Raw genomic sequence first — 26989 nt, 5'->3', positions numbered from 1 at the left:
AATGTTCATTTTTGACCGCCAAATGGCAATAATTTTATTTTTTTTGTTTGGATCTCCGGAAGCGTTGGACCTGCCTTTATAAAAATTTACCAGTTGTTCATTTCGTCAATACAAGTAAAATGTATTAAAACTGGAATACCATTTTTGGCACTTTTACCCGTGTATCTCCAAAACCGCTAGACCTGCCTTATCCGAAAACTAATCAGCACGTCCTTATAAATAGAAATCGAATGTTTTTTTGAATTATTCAAATCGGTCGATTCGTGTTCGCAAAATCGTCGACAAAAATTTGTATCCGCACACACACCCGCGCACACACACACACACAGACATACATCTATTTTTTCTAAGGTATGCCAAAACTTTCAGAAACCTCTGAAACGTAAAGATATATGAACATTTCTATTTTCGATTTTTTGCGATTACTATAACTTACTATAACTACGGGAAGTTAAAAACATGAAAAAACAAATAAAAAAGTTCTAAATTTAAATTTTAATGAAGTATTTTTAGCTATAAAATGTCTTATTTGGGAAATGCTATTCTTTGATTCTGTATCTGGATTGCATATTTTGATAAACTTTCTTCTGCGGGTGATCTATATTTTTGCATACATTCAATTTTCACATGACATTTTGTTGATTTTTATATAACTTGGTGATGACATATTTCATATTGGTTTGCGTTTTCTAAATCGATGTTATATTAGCTTTTTCCACATCTAGCCAAAAATGTTTCACCTTTCATTTCAACCGACTTCTGAAGAACGAGCATTGCTATATGTTTTCCATGAATTCGTAACTCACCAGATGTAAGTTTGGGCGCACTTTCACAAACTTTCTTCCTTAAATGAACTGCCTGCTTCTCGACTATTGTTCCCACTTTTCTCCGTCTGTACAATTATAATATAGAAATTATACTTTTAACATTATCAAAAGCGTAGCATTGTTGTAGCAGTTCGTACAAACTTCATAATATTGTTATGCGCTTGGAGTATTCCTATAAATGTGAAGCACCAAATGTGTGTAACTTCTATTATTGGGCGATTAAACTACGAAATGCAATAAGGGAGTTAGCCACTTTAACCAATATCTAGATAATAATTATCAATAACTGTTGAATTCAATATTAATTTCTACAATAAAGTTTTGTGATTTGTTAAATATAGCTAGTATTATTAGCGTTATATCTGATGACTGGAGAATTATGTAGAGAGTAACACATTTCTTCACACTTTATCCTTCTTCAAAGGCTCTTAATCTAATATTTGAGCAAGTTATCGTTGGTTCCCAATTACTATCCTCTTCAGGCAAAAAGTTTGTTTTCGTGATTTCTGGATAATTTTTATAAATTTGTAAATGATAATTCAAACATGAAAGGCATATTTTTATCCACCTTTGGATTCTAGCATTTGACAATTTTCTTTGCTGGAACGTATAGTTTTACATAACTTTGCATACTTGTCGTATAGATTATTTTCAGATATTTAATTAGTTATCATAATTGTATTAACAAGTAATAATACTGATTAAATTCCAACCTATACTTTTGAAAAAATCATTTTTCAAATGGCCATCTTTTAGTTAGTAACTTTCATGAGTTATATTTTAATGTTGTGTGAATTTTAGTGATACTCTTATTGAATAACATGAAAGTGTTTTTAATTACAACAAAATAAATAAATAATTAAAAAAATGTCATAAATAATAAAAATTTATAAAATTTGATAAATTTTAAAAGAGTGCTTATCACAAGTTTGTCAACTCGATTCTTACTAGGATACTAATTTGTTTTATAACATTGTCAGATCATAATTTTTTAGACAAAATATATTATGAAATTCAATATACTAATTTAAAGAATTATCTCAATGAATTTTTTAAAATATGTTGAGTAATTTTGGTTTAATCATCTAGCAAAAATAATCAACACGAGTCTTCTCAAATTTCATCAAATGGCATTTAAAAAACTATAATGAAATTTAATTGCTAATTTAATGAAATGTCTTAATGCATTTGTTGAGTATTTTTAGTTCATACGTAACAAAAAATTTTGCATTTAGTTGCTAATTATGTAGAAATAGCTAGGACGATCGTCTCGCAAAACTAATCAATAGAAGTCCATATTAAGTTTCATCAAATAGATTTTAAATGAATTGATAATAAAATTAAATATATACTAATTTAATGAAATGTTTTAATGATTTTTTTTAAATCTATTGAACATTTTTGATCAAAACGTGGACGAAAAATTTTGCACTTATTTGCTAATTATAAAAAAATGGCTAGGCCTATTATAACGCAAAATTAAGCAACGCGAATCCTCGTCAAGTTTTATCTAATAGCTTTTATATAATTGAAATCGGTGTAAAGTAGTTTTTGTGGAAACGTTTTGCCTGATATACTCAAACAGACATTTACTTTATTTCCAATTTTGATACAGAACATCAGGACGTTTTGAAAACATTAAATTAACGAATCGAATTTTCCGGCAAAAAAATAATCTTCTTTGGAAAGTACAAACTTCTTGTTGATGAGCTACACGTAAAATATTTTTTTTACATATAATATCTTATTTTTTACTGGATTTGTATTATATATTGAATATAGTACACAATTTTTATTAGATTTTCTGAATGCAGTGGAAGTAAAATTTTAATAATTTCTAGAGCCGTTACATGTTGGCGCCAGACGGAAATAAATGCTGGCGTAGTTATTGGGTGGTATTATCTTAATTTTTGTTTTTCCTATACAATGAATCATGACAATGCAACCCCGTCTATTATTAGCTAGAACGCTTCGAAGATCAACAATGAATCAAATTCGTTTCTTCCTTTTTGTTTCTTATATATCGTAGGGGACTTTTATTCATTTCGCGTTTGACTCATTGTGTTAAAGAACATTGACCTGACGCTTCCTAGCTTTAGGAAGAAAGATTAACGATTATTAGGACGAAAGATTATTTAATTTCCAGAAAAAATATTTTTAATAAAATGATGAGTATCTTGTTTGTGTTGAACATATCGGCATTTTTATATTAATCATCAAACATTTTTACTCATATAAGTTTGTTGAGATGATTTCTTCATAACGTGGTTTTCTGAAAGGCAACCGAACACTTGAACTATCTCTATTTGAAGAATTCATTATTTGAAATTTTATAATGATAAATTTTATATTACTTATCAAAAATGACGGATCTGCACAGTTCTGTTTATTGCGTCGGCCTGCGGGACAGTAACTATGACATTATACAGGATGGTTCACATGCCGAATCGAGACAAAAAAATATTTAAAAGAAAACATTATATTATTTTGATGATAATATAATGCAAATAAAAAAAATATTTATAGATCCTACTGAAAACGCGTGTTACTACACACCCCTGTTACAATAAGCTACATAAATACTGGGAAAGGGCTATTTTCACTTGAAATCTACAATTGAAAGCTTACAGCAAACTAATGCTAACGGAAAATATTTTGTGATGTCACATAATTCTTCAGATTTTTTTTTATATATATATTTTTAACAGCAATCAGAACCTTACGTCCTATGAGCTGTTGGGCTGCAACTTCTCCTTACTTCGTATTTTTAGATGGTTAACCCAATGGTTCCATCCATCCATATTTGATGATTTTTGTTATTAGAATTAATCTAATAGGGCTGACTTTTTATTGGTGCAGCAATACCGGGCAAGGGCTATTTTCACTTGGAAACATATTGCTATCTATATTTCCAAGTGAAAATCGTCGTCACTGCTGCCTGACAACAGGCTGCTCGAAGTGGGTATCGATCCCGGGACCTCTGAAACAAATCCCGTCGCTCTTAACCGCTTACCTACGGGCGAGCCCATTCTTCAGAAATGAACTCAAATGTCAGTATGTTATGACTGGCTTAACATATAGTTGTCATTTGTATATTATATTCCAAATTTCTAATAAAACAAGGCGGGGTCACAAAGGTTCAATTTGACTTTAAGTAATTATACTGTTTGAACCAAATGAACTGCATCACAACACGTATCAAGCAAACAACTATCGAACTATCCTCAATAAAATTTTCAGTTAAATCCTAATCATAAAGAAGTGTTTTTTTACTGTTTTTCTAAAATTTGTCATTTATCCTTTTTTACTCCGCGGGGTAAAGAAGATTCAATATATTATTTTTAATTTTGAAGGAATCTGACGAAATTGCGTTATTCAAACAATGCACAATATCATTTTCATATCACAAAGATCACACTGTATATACTTTGATATCAGTGGTGGGCCTTTTTACCCGCCGACCTTTAAGCCCCGCTCTACCCTACCTTTATTATGATAAACACGTGTTTAGACTTGTTAGTCAGAAAACTAACAAAAATGCATGTTATTACCGCCTACATGGACCTGATGGTGCTGGCGTACTTTGATCTGTTAACAGAATTTCTTCTCGCTTGTGTATATACGTAAACTACATACAACACAGCTTCTATTTTCAGGTACATACGGGTCGAACTCTATGGCTAATAAATGATTTAAACTTGTTTTATTTCTGTTTTGTGCACTTCAGAAACTATATTGGTTCCGTGAATCTACTCGAATCTACCGAGAGAGCGAAACACACTATTCAGCGCGTGCACTTACTTTTTTATTGTTTGTGGATTGTTCTGACGGTCGTATCGATTTCACATTTAATAATAAATCTAGTACGGTTTGAATATTCAATTTAAAGATTTTCAATAGAAACACAGACTTGATTTTAATTATAACGTTCGACATATTTATTAGATTCTATATAAAGTTTACCTCTAATTTTCTATCGATTTGTCTACATTTTTGAAGTAAAACTTCTTTAGGCGCGACAAATCCGTACAAATGCAACGGAAGTTCGTTACGGCAGATAAGATAAGATAAGAGTCGAGTGCCAATGATTCGTCATTCGCTCTCGATGATATCATTTCTATACGGGTCGATTGTGATTAGTCGTCGCGTATGTGAATAGAGATCTGTCGTTGTATGCGTACCGGCATCAACGTTGTGTGCGTACCGGCGTCAATGTTGTATGCGTACTGACATCAACAAGGAAATCGGCATAGATAAATAAACATTTTAAAGTTACATCGTAGTACAAATCTCGATTTAATGAAAAATGCCTGAATCAGAAGAAAATTTTACTCTGTCCCCCGTAAATACTTACAATGAAAATAATAAAGCAAATGCAGCATTTGCGCCGTGTATGAAACATAAGTTTATTGATATAATTTCTATATTATTCGTAGTTTCTATAAATCTTTGAAGTTATTGAAATGAAAAATATTTTTATATATTATTATGCAACAGATATTACAGCTGTTCAAAGAATGAGATTATATCGCCAGCAAAAAAGTAAAAAAAAATACCATCAGTCAATGAATGTATGTTAATTTTAATTACATGAAGTTCTTCAAATACAATTATTACATGATGAGTGAATTTGCGAAAACAATATTTGTTTAGGCGTTGTTTAACATAATCCACTGTGTGAACGAATATTATAGAAGTTATTAATCAGCAAAAAAGTAAACAAAATACCATCAGTCAATGAATGTATGTTAATTTTAATTACATGAAGTTCTTCAAACACAATTATTACATGAGTGAAGTGCGAAAACAATACTTGTTTAGGCATTGTTTAACATAATCCACTGTGTGAACGAATATTATAGAAGTTATTAATCAGCAATTACTTCATTTTTCTAATGAAGGTTCATTTCTAAATGCTAATTACAATGACAAACCGATCATGTCATATTTGAAGTATGACTTTAATTACATTATTGTTTTTAAATATTATACATATTTTTAATGCTATTATAAATGTATAATTTATAATTTATCATTATATAAATGTGTTTAATGGTTGCTACTAATAAATATGTGCATCACGAGTGTTACCATATTACTAATAAACATTATTTAAAATTGTTATATGATGTATTTATTTTTACTCAAATGCCATCTTGTACAGTGTAAATAAGTTTTACTTCAATCGCGTGTGAACCTTACGCGCACTCTTTTTAAAATACACGCACACGTTTTAGTTTTAAATGTAAATGTATTTAGTGAAATTTGTTAAAATTTCAGATTTTCAAGAACGGTCTAAGCCAATTTTTATTTCATGTTTGGGCTTTTAACAAACTCGTAAAGTTTAAAGTCTTTGTAAAAAAAATATTGGAATATTCTAGTCAAAATTGTATCACAGTCAGTGATTTGAATAATAAGTAATTAATCATTATATTTATGATTTAAAGTTTTTTCTTTGTTAATAAGGGATCAATTTTTCTGAATTTTGATTTTTATGATTTAATCGAAAATTAATATATGTACAAAGTCATAACACACGTATATTATTTCCAATATCACCAATCAATCAGTAAACAGTTCACGAAACATGCAAACAATTTTAACCTAATTCAGGATTTGTCACGTATTTTAGATTGAGTCCTATACATTATCAATTTGTTTCATGTATTATAATTTATAATTCAATCAACTGATGAGAACAACTTTATGGTTTTGACAGTTTCTTCCTGAATCTACCAATTTTCCTAAGTTTTCGATCACATACGCCCAGTAAAGTTGTCACTAATCTCTTCCTAATTATGCATGAAGAGGTCTTCTTCAGTGTTTGTCTTACCTATCTCAAAGTTGTCTTTCGGTATTAAAGTCAGTTTTGTTCTGAGATTTCTTGTTTTTGAGTACCTTCGAATAAAACGCAGGTGCAAATGTAAAATTAATTAGAATTTGTTTTAAATTCGTTGTTTTGCGCGTCTTTATTCTGACTACCAAGGTTAGATTTCAATGTTGGTGTTATTGAAGATGTTTCAGCAATATTATATATATATATATATATATATATATATATATATATATATATATTAGGGTGGTCCTTAATATGGACATTTCTGAATTTCTTTGCTCCCAAGGGCTCAAATGCTTCTAAATTAATAAAAAAAATAATCTCTAATAGTTTTAGCTTTTAATATTAACATTTAGATAGACCGCACTTCAATTAAAAGTTTTACGTTTATTATTAACATATGTCATTAAGTAAATTTTTGTGCCATCTGTTGAGAAATTTATACAACTTGTCTTAGGGCCACTTACACCTAATTTATTTATACTCTATTTAATCTAGTTTTGGTTATGATTTCGAATAACCAATTTATTATTTTTATTTCAGGTGCAACAGCTGCCGCCGTGTTATATATGAGAATCAATTAGAATACTAGAACAAAAAGTAAGTAATTTGATTAAAATTATTAAATATGAATTTATGTTGCAACCTTCTTAAAATTATTATAGGCAGTTCTGTTTTCCGCATAATTTTTTAAATCTTATGTGGCATATTATTTTCATAGTTACAAATAATTACCTTCTATCACTGCACGATGATGAAGGCTATTTTTAGGATGACTTTGTGTAAGATTATCAAGTAATTATTTTTCATAAGTAATAACTACAAATTTTATTATGAACAATGTTAATATATGTTTTACTATATGATTAGTAATTAGCAATTTAATTCACCGAAACGCACTGTTGAAGTACGCTTGATATTTAATATTTGAATATATTAAACATAGCAGAAATTTCTGAAATTAATGTCTCGCCTGCCATAAATAGTAATATAATGATATTGCATCAATACCAAAACTTAAATATTTGTATGATTTTCCAATAAGGGGTATTATTTATGATTTTTTTTTTTATTCACATACAATTTCGATTTGTTTTAATTCTTAAGATACCAACATTTATTACAATAGGTGTGAACTTGATATTCGAAAATTTAAAATGAATCTTTTTATTGGAAAACGCCACATGATTCATTATCATTAAACAAAAACGTTTTTGTTGGGACTTTCTTCGTTATTTTAAATTTTTCGCAGAATAATATATTGATAAACGATCATATACTTGGATCGATATATGATACTTTTCATCTCTATTTTAAGTCGTGATGTAGGATCACAAATAGAAAATAATAAAGCTATATCGTACGCCTCATTCTAAAGCCTACAAAATGCACTGGAAGAATTATTTCTGTGCATGAAGTGCAAGGATCATTGTACTATTAGCGGTAGAGCTGAAACTATTTTAAAATTCATTTTTATATCAAGAAACTTTTTTTTTTTTTAAATCATTGTTTACATTTTTAGCATTTTATAGTAGCCAGAGTAAAATACGAGTTGCTATTAGTTAAATTTACTGTTTTGGTATGTTCTGGTTTAAGAATTTTGCCGAGACAGGTCTCTGAGGGAATTTTTTTTATACTAAAGTATAATGTTCAATATAGATTTTTGGTATTGTATGGTAAAAATAGATTTTTGGCATACAGGGTGCACAAAATGGATAAATAAAACCAACACTTGATCAAATAATTTTGATGTTCGCTTATAGAACTTTTTTTTCATAATAGCGGTATTATTTCTGAATCTTGCAAAATTAAATGTTTTTTCCTCAGTAGATAAAATAAATATTAAATTTAAGATTTTTATTTGCTTTAAATATTGGGCTTAAATAAGTATTTTAGAGATGTCTTACAGTATCTCTTGTAGGTTTTTACACAATTGTTTTCGACCCTGTTTAGATCATACTCAACTATAACATCCTTAAAATTAATATGTATTCATACATAAAATGTAATTGTAACTTGTGGTGTATGGTGCTTTAAGCCAAGTTGCTGGAACTTCCCGTACCTTAATGAATTATTCAAGAAATATTAAATGTATTCAAATAGATTATTATAATTATTTGAAGTATTATAAGTGATGTTTAGAACTTTAGCTAGAATTAGAATTAAAATTCGAATTATTTTTTGATATTCAAAAAAAAAATTTTTTTTTAAATTTGAAAAAAAAATCTTTCCGAAAAGCATTCGTTTCGTCAACACAAGCAAAAAGTTTTTTAAATTATTCAAATGGGATGCTTAGTTCTTTCAAAAACTGCTATTTTTAGCTCTGTATCTCCGAAACGACTGGATCCTCCATTGCCAAAATCTAATCAATATTTCTCCCCATCATGAATCGAATGTTTTCCGGATCATTCAAATCGGATGCTTCTTTTTCTTAAAAACCGCAATTTTTAGCACTTTTTGCTTCATGTCTCCGAAGCCGTTGGACCTGCCTTCGTCAGAAACTAATCAGCACGCCTTCTCATCAATAGAAATCGAATGTTTTCTTAACCATTTGAATGGGATAATCCGTATGCCCGAAATCGTCGACGAAAAATTGTTTACACACGTAAACACACACATCAATTTTTTCTGAGGTATGCCAAAATGTTCAGAAAACTCTGAAACGTGAACATATGCAAAAATTTTCATTTTCATCGATTTTTGGTCCATTACTATAACTTACTCTACGGGAAGTTGAAAATGAATTTTTTGAATGAATATAAATAGTAAGTTTTATGTAACTCGTACTTCAGGAATTTGGCCTCTTATTGGCAAATACTCTTATAAAGTGTAAATCTTAGATAAATCTTATACTATCTTGTCACTTCATTATATTATATTAATCTCTTTATTGTTTTTTGTACACAAATTAGTGACTGATAGTAGTAAATGACTGAACTAAAATATATATGCGACATCCACCCAATTTCTAAAATATTTTAATAAGTCCTGCATATTATTTCAAGACTGCCACTAAACATCTTTAGCGGATGAAACTACTAAATATAATATAAATAGATAATATAATAAATATCAAAAGCATACAAAATAATCAACAAAAAATATATGATACAGTAAAGAAAAATAATGTTTTTTTTTTGCAAGGGTATTTAAATTCTATCATTTTTATTTTATAATATAAACTAGATTTTTGTATTTTTTTTCAAGTAGCATGAGCTTTGGTACAATATTCGCGTTTTATAAATAATAAATGAATAAACGATGCGTAAGTAAACCAACGAAGTTAGATTATACCACTAGGATAAATTTCCAAGGCGTATGCAGTAGAAATTAAGTACCAGAATAATAACTTTTTAATCTAAAAGGGAAATGTTCAAACGAACACCTTAGTGATAAAATTTTCCTCACACTTCACTGTATTTTTAACTAATTTCTAAAAATAAATGCACTGGCCCTACATCTACATGACGAGTTTTCTTGTATGTACATTGCTCTCGGAGTGCATGAACTTCGTCGCCAATAAAAGTAACTGTACAAATTAACCCAACGCTCTGGGTCAAAAGGGATCCGAGCAATGCACGTGTGTGTTTTGTACGAACACATGCACCAGAATAAATTGAGAGATTAATTTTTTATTTGAAGCTTATAACTAGATTAGAATAGAAGTAATTTTCAGTTATGCAGTCGGTAATGGTGTACATCCATTGATGCGCTGTGGATATATTATGATTTATTTACTTTTTTAACTTCCCGTAGGGTAAATTATAGTAATAGCCAAAAAATCGAGAATAATTTTTTTTATATATCTCTACGTTTCAAAGATTTCCGAACGTTTTGGCATAACTTAGAAACAATGGATGTATGTGCGCGAGTGTGTGTGTGTGATCGGATATAAATTTTTGTCGACGATTTCGGGAACACGGTTCAACCGATTTAAATGATTCGAAAAACATTCGATTTCTATTGATAAGGAGACATTCTGATTAGTGTTTGGCAAAGGCAGGTAGATCATACAAATATAAAAGTAAAAATACGTATTGTATCCTATAGCGCTTTGCTTGCCAATAAATTTATAAACTAGTGGGGCGCATGGCATCGTGCCTTAAGGCAAATTGCTGGAACTTCACGTACCAAAAATTATTTTTTTTCAAAAAGATTAACATTTTTGAAAAAACTTTACTCTGAAAAAATTAGATTTTTGAGAAACTATAAATTTTTGACAAAAATTTACTTTTTTCGAAAAAAAAGACTTTTTGAAGAAAAATTTATTTTGAAATATTTTGGAAATTCTGAACTTTTTTTCAAAGCAATCGTACTGCTTTAACTGCATAGAGACGAAATATCGAAGCGCGTAAGCGCCGCGTCGCCGTTTAACGGATAAACATTGGTACGAAACCCATAGGAATAAAAACAAAATTTATACTTATTGTTAAAATCTCTATAAAATATCTAATAATTCGATGTGCATATGTCTAATGATCATTTTTGACCGCCAAATGGCATTTTTCTAACTTTTTTTACTAGATCTCCGAAACCGCTAGACCTGCTTTTATGAAAATGATCAGTTCTTCATCTTGTTAATACAAGTAAAATGTTTTTTGAATGATTCAAATCGGACGCTCCGTTCTTAAAAACTGAGTTACCGTTTTTGGCACTTTTTGCCCCATATCTTCGGAACGGCTAGACCTGCCTTGGTTTTGAAACGTAAAGATACATAAAAAATTTCACTTTCGATTTTTTTGCGATTACTATAACTTGCCCTACGGGAAGTTAATAATATATAATATATAGAATATATTGTTATTAGAATATATATATTGTAATATAGAATTTGCCAACGCACCTTAGTGATTTTTTAAAGCAAACTCAACCAAGTTTGAAAATTTTAACTTAATAGTTTAACAAATTGTCCTAATTCTGGAAAACTTGGGGCGATTGTGTCATTATTTTTGTCTATGTTTCTAGAAATCCAAAGGTCAAATGATTTTAGTTTAATCCAAAATTAATAAAAGTTAACCACAATAACCGCAAAATGGTCATAATTTCAAGAAAGCTATATGTTACACTTATAAGCCTATAACTATAACCATATGGATTTTTGTTTAAATTTTATTATAATAGAGTCAATTCTACTACCCCGTTTCTGGGACACCCTGTATATATATATAAGTTTTGACAAAACGCAGCAAGATTTATTTCTCTGGCCGATATTTTAATGCAGAATACTCCCAAGAACCTTGGCAATAAATCTAGCTCTTGACAACGAAATAATAATAAAAATAATATGACTAAAAACATTTTATAAAAGTAGCATTGTATTTGTTTTTCATTATTAAGAACGTATAAAAGGAATACGTTGAGTTTCAAAACTGCTATTCTAGTAATTATATATTTAAAATGTTTTAAAAACGCTAATTATGAACACTACAATATTATTAGAGAATAGAAAAAAAAAACAAAATTCTGTTTTTAAAATCTAATTGTTATATATAAAAATTAGTTATGATATTGTGTCTGTTGACTGCGAGAAAGAAGAATCTAGACTCGCTCACAAAGCAGACAGAAAAATTAAACAAAACAGCTAATATTATTTTGACGTTGATATGAGAGAGAAATACTACAAATGCATATGAGTTTATTATTAAATGCTTTTCTATATCAAATAATTCATTTTCTACATGAAAACGTTCTCGATTATATTTTTCTCGTGTGCTCAAATAATCAATTGGTTTTTGAAACCTAATTAATGCATGAATATTTACTCTGTTCGAGAGTCATTGATTTGAATATGCTAATTCCATTTGTGAAATAATATGAAAATATTTTGTATAAATAATTATCCAACAAATTCTTGCATTTCGTAATTAAATTTACATTTTATGCATAGCTTTTTAACACAATTCCACTTGTAAATATTTTGTATAAATAATCAGCATTCAAGTTCTTGCGTTTAAATTAAATATAATTATTAAACGGTTTAATAATTATATTTAGGGCCGATTGGGGCTTAAAGATCCGCGGGTGTAAAGTTTTACCACCGATTTGCCGCTCCGGCGGCAAAACTCATATAATTCTCGGAATTTGCGAGTGGAAAGGGTTGAGTTAAAAAAATTGACATTATTTAAGATAAAATGCAAGGTAAAGGTAAAAGATATATAACCAGTCATCATCTTGATTCGTACGACGTCGTTATAGGGAGATAAACGGCTATGTTTGAAAATCCGCATCAAAAGTATTTTCTTTCGTTGTTAGTTTTTTTTGGTTGTGAGCGCTGTTGTTTAGTTGACGATACCTTATTTAAATTTTTAGATAGAAGTTTAGTTTGAAGTTATATACATATTTTATAAGATAAATTGTTAGTTTTAAGTGAAATTCAACATTTTTTTAAAGCTTACATGTAGTTTGGGTAAAAAGGACCATCTGAGCCTTTACGCTGGCAAAGGTGTAAACAATAAAAAATAATAAATAAGAAAGTAAATTCAGTTGAAAAGAGCAAATTTACAAAAGATAAGTTGAATTTAAAGTTAAACTCTGCTGATGATTCTTTCTGCCAAAACATATATACAATACATAGATAACAATTAGCATATATACAGAATTACAATATATAGTAAAATTAACCCTTTCCACTCGGATGCCGCTTTCCACTCTGACATATAATACAGAATGTAATATTATTTATTTACAGAATAAGATAAAATAATGAAAGATATTTGAAATGAAAATAAAAAGGTTAACTTGAGCAGATCGAGATTACAGTGTTATCTCTGTAAAAACTGTATACAGAAAATATATTTTTGTTTTGGTTGGTTGAATCGTGTAGCTATTATTTCGTAAAGTTTTTTTAAAATTAAGAATAGACATTGTACATGTTTGTCACCTGGCTGTTCCATTTTACCCCGCCTATGGGGGAAGACCAGTAAAAGGCCTGGGCAAATATTTGAAAAACAGCAAAAAAACACTTCAACAACTTCTACAATGAAGAATTAGCTGGTAGTTTTACTGAACATAATCAGGTAGTTGTTTGATACGGGTTATTTGTTCTGATATAATTGATTTAGTTTTCACAATGCAATTAATTGCTCAAAGTCAAATTGGACTTTTGTGCCCCGCCCTACCCTACATCAATTCACGTGCGTTCGTTCTGCTAAATGAAATGTTTTCTTTGAATGGTTCAACTCTGGCTACAAAACTGTTATTATTTACCTTTCGAAAATCGAAAAGACATCGAATTTATTTTTTTAGATGATTATTTTGGATCCGTGTTTACTTTTGAAGTTCGAGCGTAAACGCCAAGTCGTTTCGACCAAAGTTAATAATCTTGTAGTTCGCTGCTCTTGGCTGTTTGTTTATATGGAGTACCGCTACTGACTTCTAATGGAAAATGCCATAAAATCTAATTCTGGATGACGACGGGAAAAGAGGAGGCAACTTTCTACAACCTACTTTGATTCTAAGGGAATTGATATACCGCTAGCAAAGAGTTGCTTACCCAGGCGCCTAAATTGCTTTATATGCGGGCGGAAAAAATCGGTGTGGTTACATCGAAATTTATGATTCGGTTAAAGTTGATATGAAATAATAAAAATATTTTATGTAATTTTTACTACTAAATTTACAAATGTTTTTAATATATGAAGTTTTTTTTAGATAATTACGATATGTACAAGTTTACTAATATTGTTCTAAAATTTTAATATTATTACTTTGTATTATATTATAATTTATGTACGTATAACTCTTTTATCTCACTTTGCTTTTTTGAGGTTTATACAACACCGACATTTTAGAAAACTGGCTTTCGAATACTTTTTATTTTCAAATAAAATGTTTTCTCCACTTTCGAGGTTTTATGAACATAACTATTTGCTCGAACGGTTCGAAGATTTAAACAGAAAATTTCGAGTGGTCAAAAACAATTTTTGTTTGAAATTATTATTTTATCATTTTCATTGATCATGCATTTTTATGCTATTTAGTAGAACAAAAAATAATGATTGACTAAAATGATAAAATATTAAAAATAATTCAATATTCGTTATGCCTATTTTTTAAATATAAGGATATACATATTTTTATATTAGTAAAACGAAAACGGCTATGGGTTTGCAATTTGTTTTCATCAATCTGTTACATTTGGCTATATTTGTCATTTTCATTTTTTTAAAATGTTTTCCATACATTGAAAACTTGTATTTTCTGCAAAAAATCGGTTTTCAAATTACATAATTTTCTTCTAAAACGGTTTTTAAAAACCGACATACCCTAGCTTCTGTATTATTATTATTATTATTATTATTATTATTGTAATATTATTTGAATTACAAACTCTATATTTTTCAGACATTCAGTAATTACTTTGTTTTAACAGATGGTTGTTTAGAAGGCAACTCTGTAGTAGCCCTTTCTTGTTGTGACATATTTTCAAGACACTTATAAGAGATACTAACGTATCATAGTGAAAATCTGATATCACTACTGCTTGATATAAATCTGGCCAAGGTCAATATCGAACCAGGAACCAATGCTTCCTAATCTACATTCTTAGCACGGAGCCGAACATAATATTATAATATTTATTTTAAATTATTAGAATTGTTGTTTTTATAACTTAATATTATCTGTTTATTTTTTTTGAACATTTTTTCATTCTCGAGCATGTTTACTATTCACGTCATTTGTTTATTAGTTATGGATATTGTGTTCTTTAAGTTAATTGTAATTATTCCCATTAAAGATGAGTCCAATAATGTAAAAAACGTCTCTGGGATTTACCTATATAAAAAAATTAATCTGAAATTAGGGATCGATTCTGCCGCATAACAGAAAAATGTTAGGGCGAGGCCATGTTACGCTCCAACTTCCATATATTATGCTACTGAATTATACTGAATACTGTCAAAATATCATTTATTTTACTGTGCATTCAGGAGTTTTACACATAAACTGCAACGTCACTCGTATGCTATGAAGATGGATCAGAAAGGTCCTGTTATCTAAGATCGTTTTTTCGACATTTGTACGGTTTCATTTGTTAGGTTTTCTATCTGAGCCTGAGTTTTAGCCTGAGAAACACGCTTGACTGTACAGCAACCACATGACTTTTGTCAATATTCAGAACGATTTTGTTTCGAAAGTTTTTCATAACATAGCCTTGCAATAACATTGGTCTGTTATGCGGCAGAATCGGTTCCTTAGTTTTTTTACAATGATTGGATGGATATCCGACTAAAAACTGTCTTATAATGTTATATGATATATCATCTACCATCTGAAATACTAAATGCTACTAAATTCAGTAAATGTTATTCACATCATTTCTTTGTATTTGCACATTATCACAAAGAAGTTGATATGATATATTTCAGATATCATCTTTATATTTCTCTCTTTGAATTCATTTCATATTTATTGCCTAATCAATTCGAGTATTTTATTATGAATTTTGAGTTGATGTTGTAAATCAGACTTTTTATTTAATAAATTCATTATACTCGATATTCCAACTCATATCTTAGATTTGGTTAACATACTTATTTCAGGTTGGACTATATTTCAAGTCGTAAGTCGGTTTTATGTTTTATTTTTATCAATTTAGACTATATCTTAACCTAGCAAATTTAATAGGTTTATTAATAGGTTATTTAATAGGTTTTCGTTTTTACCATACATCAGTAATACCACACAAGTCTTATAATTGACTATATAAGACTATAAGAGGTTACAACTATATAAGAATATAAGAGGTTACAATTTCGAATTTCGCTTGGCATTCTTTCAATACGACACAGACAGTATTGTCTGCTTTCAGTTATTGTAAGATTTTTAAATTAATTCTGATAATAAAATATTTTGGCTGTTTCATGTTAATTATAAATCTTAAAAAATGAAGTAATCATTTGTTTTTATTTATAATAAATTGCCAACCAATTTTCCAATGTGAAATGAAACATATAAATTCTTACAAAACGCATTACATTACTCATTAGGTATTCTATTTTACTGCCTTCCTATTTTTTGTAAATAATTTTTATTTGCAAGCAAATTTATTTTATCATGGCGAAACTAAATCAAATTTTTCACGAGAACGTCGTTGTAGTTTATGCTCGGGCGTATAAACAAAATTTCAAACTATAGTAAGTACGTATTCCCCGTTGTATAAATGCCCTCTTATTTAAAAACACAAACTCGTAGCGCATTTCTTTGTAAATTTATTATGGACTGTCATAAGAGAATACAGCGTGAATTATAAAGCCACATTAAAGTACCTTCTCAGGATTTATGGCTGGAGCGGAATAAACATTTTATATCTCAACGTGTGCGCGCAGCATAGAATTATCCGTTGAACTTGTTGCGTTTAAACAATAAAAAATGCTGCCGAACTGTGTCATGTAAACTATTTTTTGCCTTTCAAGGCTAAGAAAATAATTTTTACTATTTTTAATTAATTAACTTTTTAACTGAGTTTGAACTATTCAATTTAGTTTAGGGGAGTATGACACAATTTTAGTTGCCGTTTCACAACGCAGTGTTAATCCTATTTTAAATTGGCAATATATTAACTTCCCGTAGGGTAAGTTATTGTAATGGGCCGAAAATCGGAATTGAAAATTTTTACATTTCTCGACGTTTTGAAGGTTTCTGAGCATTTTGGCATACCTAAGAAAAAATGGATGTGTGTGTGTGTGTGTATGTATGTATGGGTACAAATTTCCAGTCACGTTTTCGGGCGCACGGATCAACCGATTTGAATGGTTCAAAAAAACATTCGGTTCATATTAATAGGGAAAAGAGCTGATTAGTTTTTGGCAAAGGCAGGTCCAGCCGTTACCGAGGCACGGAGCAAAGAGTGCAGAAAATAGAAATCGAGTTTTTGAGAGAACGGAGTAACCGATTTGAATGATCTAAAAAACTTTCAATTAGTAATGATTGGGAGAAGTGGTTGTTAGTTTTTGGCAAAGGCAGGCCCAGCCATTTTGAAGATACGGAGCTAAATGTGCAAAAAATGGCAGTTTTTGAGAGAACTAAGCGTCCAATTTGAATGATTCAAAGAACTTTCTGTTTGTCTTAACAAAATAATTGATTTTGGAAAAAAAAAATTCAACTTTTTTTTCGATTTTTTTTTTTTTTAATTTTTTTTTTTTGTATATCGAAAATAATTCAGATTTTATTTTTAATTCTGACTATAGTTCTAATATACTTTAAATAAATAATTTCAACGTTGCAATTTAGTTCATATAATTCTTATAGATATTAGACAATGTTACAATATTAATAATAATCTATTTGAAAATATTCAGTATTCCTCGAACATTTCGTTACGGTACGGGAAGTTCCAGCAATTTGCCTTAAGGCACGATGCCATACACCCCACTAGTTTGATTTTTGTTATTGTTCAAGCTGGAGTTATTTAATATATTGTAATTTGTTACTTTCCGAAGAATATATTCAAATAATAATAAAAATGTTAGTTTTTGAAGGTTTTTTAGGCGCGACATGGGTGTAAATCCGTACAAATGCAACGGAAGTGAGTTACGGCAAGGTCGAGTGCCAATGATTCGTCATTCGCTCTCGATGATATCATTTATATACGGGTCGATTGTGATTAGTCGTATTTTTGCTAGGCTTCTTTGTATGACATCGTGAAGCATATTGTTCATTTATCGATGTTTCATGTCATTCCATTTTAAGGTAAAATATTAGTACAAATCTTGAGTTAATAAAAAATGTCTAAATCGGAAGAATATTTTATCCCATCCCCCATAAATAATTATGGTGCGAATAATAAAGCAAATGAAAAATCTGTGCCGTGTAAGACACGTAAGTTTCTTGAAGTACTTTGGATTATTTGTGGTTACTATATATTTTTTGAGGTTATTAAAATGAAAATTATTTTTATATGCAAAACTGATACTACAACTAAACAAAAAACAAGCAATCAATGATTGTATGTTAATTTTAATTACATAAAGTTCTTCAAACACAATTACATGACCAGTGAAATTGTGAAAACAATATTTATTTAGGCGTTGTTTAACATAATAATTCTCTGCATTTTTATAGATATTAAAAAATATTAAAGCAGTACAGCTTTATTCTAACATGCCGAAGATATATCTTTTTCAGAATTATATCTCAGATACTTTCGGAATTTTAGAGGAAGTCTACATGTTTTTCGCTTATGATGGCTATTAAGTATTACAAAGTTGCATATTTTTATAAATAATGAAGAATAAATTGATATTCAGATTTATTACTCTAAACAAGAGATCAAGCACGACAATAGTTTGTGTAGCTGTGTTTCATTTATATACAGATATACTTTATCATGGACATAAATATATCTTTATGTAGAATAAAGAATAGAATAAATTATCTTTGAAATTTAGTATAGTTGGGTTAAAAAAGTATATATTATGCTTTAATGTGCTAATAGGTTCTGGAAGCACAGTTTTAAATAAAATATAGAATTATGATAATAAACACATATCAAACATAATTATGCTAAACGTTAGGTTGCTTTTTAAAAAAAAACATGTTGCTAATTAGTATTTTTTTACTCACATTTCTTTAAATTTGCAGAAATTTGTCTTGTGGCAAAAGTTTATAATACAGTAGCACAGTTTTAAAATCAATGTCCCAAGCTTTATATTATTAATTGCGAACTAGTGCTGACGACCGCGGACTCCGGTCGCCATACGATACGTGCACATAGCCGTGTACATTTTGGCTTAAATAAATACATCCCTAATGCAGCATACATGGCACTGCATAATATTACTGGGTGGAATATTAAAGCAGACAGGGATAAAACACTACAGAACACACGAACTTCTCGTATGAAATACGAGAATTGTTTTTTGTCAAAAATACGCTGAAATGCAATTATTCCTTGGGATAGTCTGCTACTCGTAAATTGCTAGAAATTAACGATGCGCTGTCTGAGTTATTTCGATGAACGCTGGTATCAGAACTTTTGTATCATTGATATATATATATATATATATATATATATATATTTGCTGTAAGTTGAAGGTTAGTAGTTAATTACCAGCAATTAGTGTTTGCGTAAATAATTTAGCTCGATCATAACGATGATTTGTCTCCAAAAGTGTGCGTTTGGTACGGTTATGACAAATATTGTGGGTACGGTTGTGACACGTTTTCATGTTTTTTTTTTATTGAAAGGATGAACATATGAAAAAAATCTAACTGAACTAGGAACAAAACGAAAGAGAAAGCAAAAGGAAAAAGCAATACAAGAAAAAGATTCTGTTTGTTTTGTGGAAGCTCATATTCTGAAAGTAGGGGTAGCGTAAAATGGATCAAATGCCAAGGAACATGCGGTTTCTGGTACAACGTAAAATGCACAGGTGATAGTTACTATTACATGTGTCACCATTTTAATGATGATTCTGACTAGATCTTTAATATTTCACTTTACTATTTTGATACGTCACTTTAATATTTTGATTGATTAGTGATCTGATAACGATTAGTTAACATTTTTGACTGATTTTAAAGAAGAAATTTATAATAACACTATTCGCGATGGTGGCTTATTGATTATTTAAACTTTATTTAAAAAAGATGTTCTGTTATATATTGTTATATTATATTCATAAGCTTTGCGGTTGCTGAAATGCATATTTTGTGTTGTGCATATTTCTGACAATAAAAGTCGTTATAAACCATTTTTGTGTTTATAGCTATTGATTTTTAACCTACATATCTGTATGCCTGTCACAATCGTCCTGGAGTGCGGTCAGTTGAATTTTATTAGTATTCATTTTATTTTTTGTCATTATCAGTGGATATTGAATATTAGGGAATCACTTTCTTACTGTATAGAATGTAATTTATCAATAGATATTTTATTCGATTTTGAATCATTTTTGAAAATCCATCGAAAATTTAATAAAATTAAATTATATTTATTTTATTCGTTTTGATCATTGTAATAATTTTGGAACTGCTGAATGATGCCACAATTTTTTTTCCCAAATACATATAATTTAATTTAATTACATATAATTTAACCCTTTCCATTAGCGAATTGCGAGATTAATATATATTTTGCTGCAGGAACGGCGGCATCCGAGTGGAAAGGGTTAATATTTGCTGTTTATTTGCTTCGAATTGGCTGTTAACATTTAATAATAAACACAATATATATATATATATATATATATATATATATATATATATGTATATGTATATATATAAAATACATCTTGAAAAATTGTCTTATATAGAAACATTGACCTCACTTTGCACTTATCATAATTCTTCCTTTTGTAATATTGCTCGACAAAATTTTTGAAGCACGAAATAATATCCTTCTTTAATTAATAGAATTCCATGTTGGTGGTGATATTTGTGAATAGGTTCGTTAATGAAATTAAAAGAAAAAAGAAAAATTATAATTCCAATGACAAATTGGGATAATCTTTCAATTCCATAACAAAATTATTCTTTGGCGTGTCGCACCGCATGTGGCGCGAGGGCGGCTGATTGACAGCCTTTCATTCTGTTAGGGTACGTACTCATGATCGATCGATGTTATCCTATGTGTTTAGCCGAAACTTTAATTATATATTAAAATTATATTTTTATTGATGATACTTTGAATTATCAATTTGTAAATAGACTTCTTTTGTGTACTGCAAATGCATCTGCGTTCGACTATTGTATATATTATTGTCCAAAATTCTAGAGTCGAATTAACTTACATTATTTTATTATCTGGCCCATAATAGACATAATTCTCTATTTTTACATCCGACTTCAACAAGTTTTCATCGAATTATAAACTGTTGATGAAATTAATTAATATAATAGTTTTCTTTTTATACTTTCGAAACTAGATATGTTTTATTATTTAGCAATTCATGTCTGGAAGAAAAAACACAACGTTAAGAAATTGTAATAAAATATGCACATATTTACAAAATTTTGGGTTCAGTAACATTATTTGTATATTGATATTGAAATAATATAATAAAAATTAACAGACGAATTTATTTATTGCGTTTAATAATTATACTTACATTTTTTACATTGCTTTACGAAATTTCTCCTCGTTCTGGCAAATAAAATGTTTTCTTAATGGTTTTAACTCCTATCTATTATTATTTATTGAAAGTTAATTGTTATTATTCATCTCATCGAAGTCGAATTTATTTTTTAGGTGATTTTTGATTCATGTTTACGTTCAAAGCCGTTTAAAGAAACGTAAGCAAACATTTTAAACTTTTATTCGAAACTCGCGAATTTTATCAAGAAAATTAAAAATAATTCGCATTAAAAACACATATGACAGAAATCATTAACACTTTGTAGTTATTTACTTAATTTAGGTATATATTTAAATATAAATTAAAAATAAAGAATTAACATTGATAATGCTCTATTAATACATTTCCAAACTAGATATGTGTCATCATTTGGCAATAATACCAGGAAGAAAAAACCCGGGGTTAAAACATTTTTTATATGATATTTAAATTTTTAATACGTTAGTTTGATAATTTAAATTTACTTAATTTTTGTCAATATTATTTTTTTCAATTCGACAAATTGGTTGTTAATTATTTCAATTCATGTTAAAATCTAAGTAAAAATGTAGTTAAAAAAATAAATATTTTATCTCCAATTCGTCAACAGACCGTGCATACTGCACACTTTCTTTTTCGTAAAAAATGTTATGTTAATAAAATTACAAAAATTAATATAAATACAGCAGTTTTAATGATTATAATAAAAAGTGTAGTGCGTTATCATATCCTCAGACCATAGATTTTTGTTATTTTTATTTTTATTACTAGATACGCAGATTGTAGGTACATTTTAGGTTTTGCTTACAATTTTTTAAACTCCATCGTTACATATTTTAGTTTGTTTTAAATTTGTGTTTTTATTCTTGTTATGCATGTCCGATATATATTGATTTGAGATTTATGAATCTGCACCCAAAACAAATATTTTGAAGCATTTTAAAAATTTAAAATGGAAATATCAAAATATCAAAATTTTAAATCTCCAAAGCTCGTAACAGGAAAAATATTGAATGTCGCTAAAATTATACACTGTTTGTAAAAAAATACATAATTTTTTTTTCATTATTTTAATTGAAGCAGTACTTTTCCACCTCTAGAATATAGGTACTATTCATAAAACTATATCTGAAAATATAACAACTTAATTATTCGTTTGTCAAAGAACGTCCCTCCCTCCGTGCTTCTATATTCAACAAACATGAATTTTGTGGAAGAAAAGATCATCCATTCATTACATCTCTATTGTTTTCATTAAATAGTTTAAGTAAACAGTGTTATCTTTATTGAAATGTGCATCTCCTTCAATTTCGTATCGTTTTGTTCCCACGGACTTGTTGTTCGTAGTCACTTGATAAGTATTTGTTTATTGAAGATAGTAGTTGTTCGGTATCTGCAGTCTGCATTCATACAAGTCCATTGTATTAAATAAATGTCATAGTCTCTGACAAGGAGTAAATAATTTCGTGATATTGCTCTGATGACTCGCGAGTTCTCATTAATGACACAAAAGCGTTTCCTATTCTATAGGGATCGCGTCCGATTCAAACTTGACTTTGCACGACGACGACGTTTATTCTTGAACATCTAAAGAGTTATTTTGTCCGTGAGAAATGAATAACGACGACTTAATAACAAATGTATACGTGTATATGTGATAATTTGATTAATGACTGGATTTAATAGACGAGTGGATAGTTTCAAACTATAGTAGGTCTATTCTGGATAAATTGCTAATTAATTATTTTCCTATTTTGACCAGTATGAGTATTTTATAATGTAAATCAAGTAGGTACTATATTATTTTGCACTTTGCAAAATTCTTTAACATCATCAATGAATTTCGCAGTAACGGCCAGGTTGATTTCTAACTGAAATTTTACGAACAGTTTTTGAATTCTTTGGCTAAATTGTGGATGAAACATTTGCACTTATCTGCGAATTATAAAGAAACGACACGACCAGCGCAAAACTAATTATCGAGAGCACTTATTTAGATTTACATTTTACTTATTTACATTTTTTAAATCGGTGCAGCCGTTTTTGAGAAAAATGTCTACAAAAGATCACATATTAATTTTGGTGTCAAGCAAAGCGGAATGCCTGCGAGCGCTGAGAAAACATAATATTAGCAGCAAATCAATTATTAGCAAAAATTATTAATTCCTTTATCAAGCTGTGGTTTGTGTTATTCGTCAGTATCGTTTCTGTTTTTGTGAAGGCTTTTAGATGTCTGCCATTGCAGCCTGTGCTCCTTAGATCTTTGATTGAAAAATACTTCAAATGCATGAGCTGTTACTGTAATTTATTCTTTGTTTTGGTTTTATAAAATCCATCTCATAAATGTTTAGCTTCTTAGCTTTCTAGCTTCTTAGCCCTGTAACTTTTTAGCAATTTTTCTTTCACTGTGTTGTTGACTCACTTCGACGAATTTACACCATATTTTGGAAATGCCATAAAGTAACCACTATACATTTTAGTGATAATCTTATGCAAATTGTCTACAAAGTTAGATAAAAATGATAATGCCAAAGCTTTAGGTAAACATTACTATTCCAAAGCTCTGTACATGAAAATTTCCTACAAAACGCGAAATCTACCAAGAGCATAATTCTATTATTACGTCTAGTTTTACCCCCATTTCAATATCTTACTGAACTTAAATATGCAAATTGCGATCGATTTTATATATTTTCCAACTTTATACAAGTTTATTTTGCACAATTCCGCCTTTTATTGAAGTAATTGGATGTAAGGCACTGAGATTCAATATGTAACGTATTGCAAACGTGCAGGAGATCTCTCGATTGTCGTCTTATTAGAGAAGAGTCACGATTTGCTCATGATTTTGAAATTTATCTCGTTTGAACTTCCAACGAAATTGAAATTGAAGTTGAATCCGGATAGAGATTTGCAAAATGATAATGCACTGTAATCGATTATGATATCAGTAATTGATGAGAAATAATAATAAAATAATAATTTTGCAGCGGTGATAAATTTGAAAGCCAATGTCTGATAGTACGAGATACTATCCCGAGTAAATTATTAATTCTGATTCTCAGCTTTATTAAAAAAATTGAATGGCTTGGGTTCCATAATTGTAATCATTTTACAGTAAATTATATATTCAAATTATATTTTTATTGTACGTTGTTACACAACTTTAAATTGGCAAAGTTGTCAATACAAACTTTTTCAAATTCTGAACAGAATTTGAAACTAACTAGTAAAGTTCAAATATAGAGATTTGCCAGAGAAGTCAACTAAGATTGATTTTGAAAAAATTGAAAATTGTCGCTTATTGGAACGACACCCAAAGTTTTGTAAAATAAAATTATTCATATTGTTAAATTCTTAAAAGAAATAAAAATATAGATATTTGTGTGTTAAGTGTTGGGTGTTGCTACTATTTTTTAGTTAATATTGTAAAATATTTATTGTTAGCAGTTTCTGCTTATTGTTTATAAAAAACATATAGCAGAATAAAATAAATAAAAAAAAGTTTAATAACATTAATAAGGCTGGCCTCTGAATAGTATAATGTAACCGTTTCCAAATGTCAATACGACTCTAATATTTTTAAAACAATCGAATTTTTTCAGCGATTTTTCTAAGAACTAAGCTAACATACATATGAGGGACGGTTATCATAACAGCTAAATTATGCTGATTTTGAGATAGGGTCCAAAGGGAGAAAGATGAAGTTTGTTTCGTACAAGTTTCTGTTATTGCCTAAATTGTACATGAACTCTATACCGCATTACTTTTAAAGAGTCAAAAGTAAGTTTTTTTGTTGTATTCGCTTTTAACATTAGTAGTTAATTACCAGCAATAAATTTTTTGCCTAGATAATTTTTAGTTTAGTCATAACGAAGATTTGTTTTGAGAAGGTTGCGTTGGGATTGGCTGGCAATTGGGTTGTGATAAATTTTGTGGGTACGGTTGTGACATGTATATCTTGTCCTTTTTGGGTGAAGATTAAACAGATAAAAAGTTCAACTCAACTAAGACAAAATACAAAAGAGAAAGGGAAAGGAAATTCAGGTGGCACAACCGTACCCAGTGCCCCTCCTATAAATACTGCATACATGCAAACATTATTTTATAGAGAATACTAAGTTGATTAAATAGTCTAGAATATGAGCAAATAAACATTATGAAACCATAATGATCTGGTATGAAATATGGAACTAGTGAGTAAATAGGTAAAACGTGTAATTTTACATTTTGCAGAATTATCTATAAGCGTTTAAGTTACTACATAAACATTTATATATGATGTGACATATCTTGACAGATATATTTTACATGCGGAATAATATTTATGTTGTATAAATAAGATCATTTTCATATGGTTTACAAGTCAATGATGAGCACTTTGTTTTAACGCGTGCCAACTATAATAATATTTCTATACTGTGCAACGTCTGCGTATCATCTCTTGTCAGAAAAAGCCACTTAGATGGCTATTTTAGATTTTTTGTGTGCACCTGGCACTAATCCTAAATAAAAATTTTAGCTACTTAGGCAGTATAGATCTCCAAATAATCGTTTCTTCAGTGCTGGAATTAATTCATAATAAAATTTTAATAATATATTTGCGAGCAGACCCTGGAACACATTTAAGTTTATTAGTGATATTTGCAAATTGTCGCTAATTATTGAGACAAGATTATTTAGCTACAAATGTAGTGTAGATCTCCAAATAATCGTTTATTCAGTGCTGGAATTAATTTATAATAAAATTTTAATAATAATTAATTAAGAATAAAATTTGCGAGCAGACCTTGGGACACATTCAAGTTTATTAGTGTTTATATTTGCAAATTATATTTTTTGTCGTTAATTTTGAGACAAGACTATTTTCTAGTATTTTTGATATTAGGCGAAAACTCTAATTGAAATATAGTAAAATTGCTGAGATATATACATTTTTTTACTTTAGAATTATATAGCAATTAGAATCTATGTATTCTATAAGCTATTGGAATCTACTTGAACTCAAATCAAATGATTACAGGAAATTTTAACTGGTTTGTGTTAGACGCGAACTTTAGAGATGCTTTCAGACCTATTATTTTTTGGCCTATTGAGAATAAATATGAATGAGTCGTTAATCAATGAATTTATTACAAAAGCATATTACGAAGTGCATTTAACATCTATAAACCATTTCAGTGAGTGTTTATAATTTTTTTTATTTATTTATTTATTTATTCATTTATTCATAACCAGGTGTAATCAATAATAATATCTATCATTTCACG

At 29.0% G+C, this 26989-nt stretch overlaps 1 protein-coding gene across 3 annotated transcripts in view; it reads left to right on the top strand.

The window, feature by feature from the left end:
- The window catches only part of LOC113377989 (leucine-rich repeat-containing protein 24-like), a 573615-nt gene that overhangs the window by 484083 nt on the left and 62543 nt on the right, over positions 1-26989 (top strand). For all 3 annotated transcript variants that reach the window (XM_026618474.1, XM_026618473.1, XM_026618475.1), the window contains one exon: positions 7207-7263. The gene's annotated coding sequence lies outside the window, so the exon portion shown is untranslated. The remainder of the gene's footprint in view (positions 1-7206; positions 7264-26989) is intronic.

This window comes from Ctenocephalides felis, unplaced genomic scaffold (assembly GCF_003426905.1).
Source record: "Ctenocephalides felis isolate EL2017-DRISC unplaced genomic scaffold, ASM342690v1 CF-g0.4_SCAFFOLD_01886, whole genome shotgun sequence".
In the NCBI taxonomy this organism is placed as follows: domain Eukaryota; kingdom Metazoa; phylum Arthropoda; class Insecta; order Siphonaptera; family Pulicidae; genus Ctenocephalides; species Ctenocephalides felis.
Note: the sequence above shows the minus strand (reverse complement) of the source record. Positions and strands in the feature narration are given on the sequence as shown.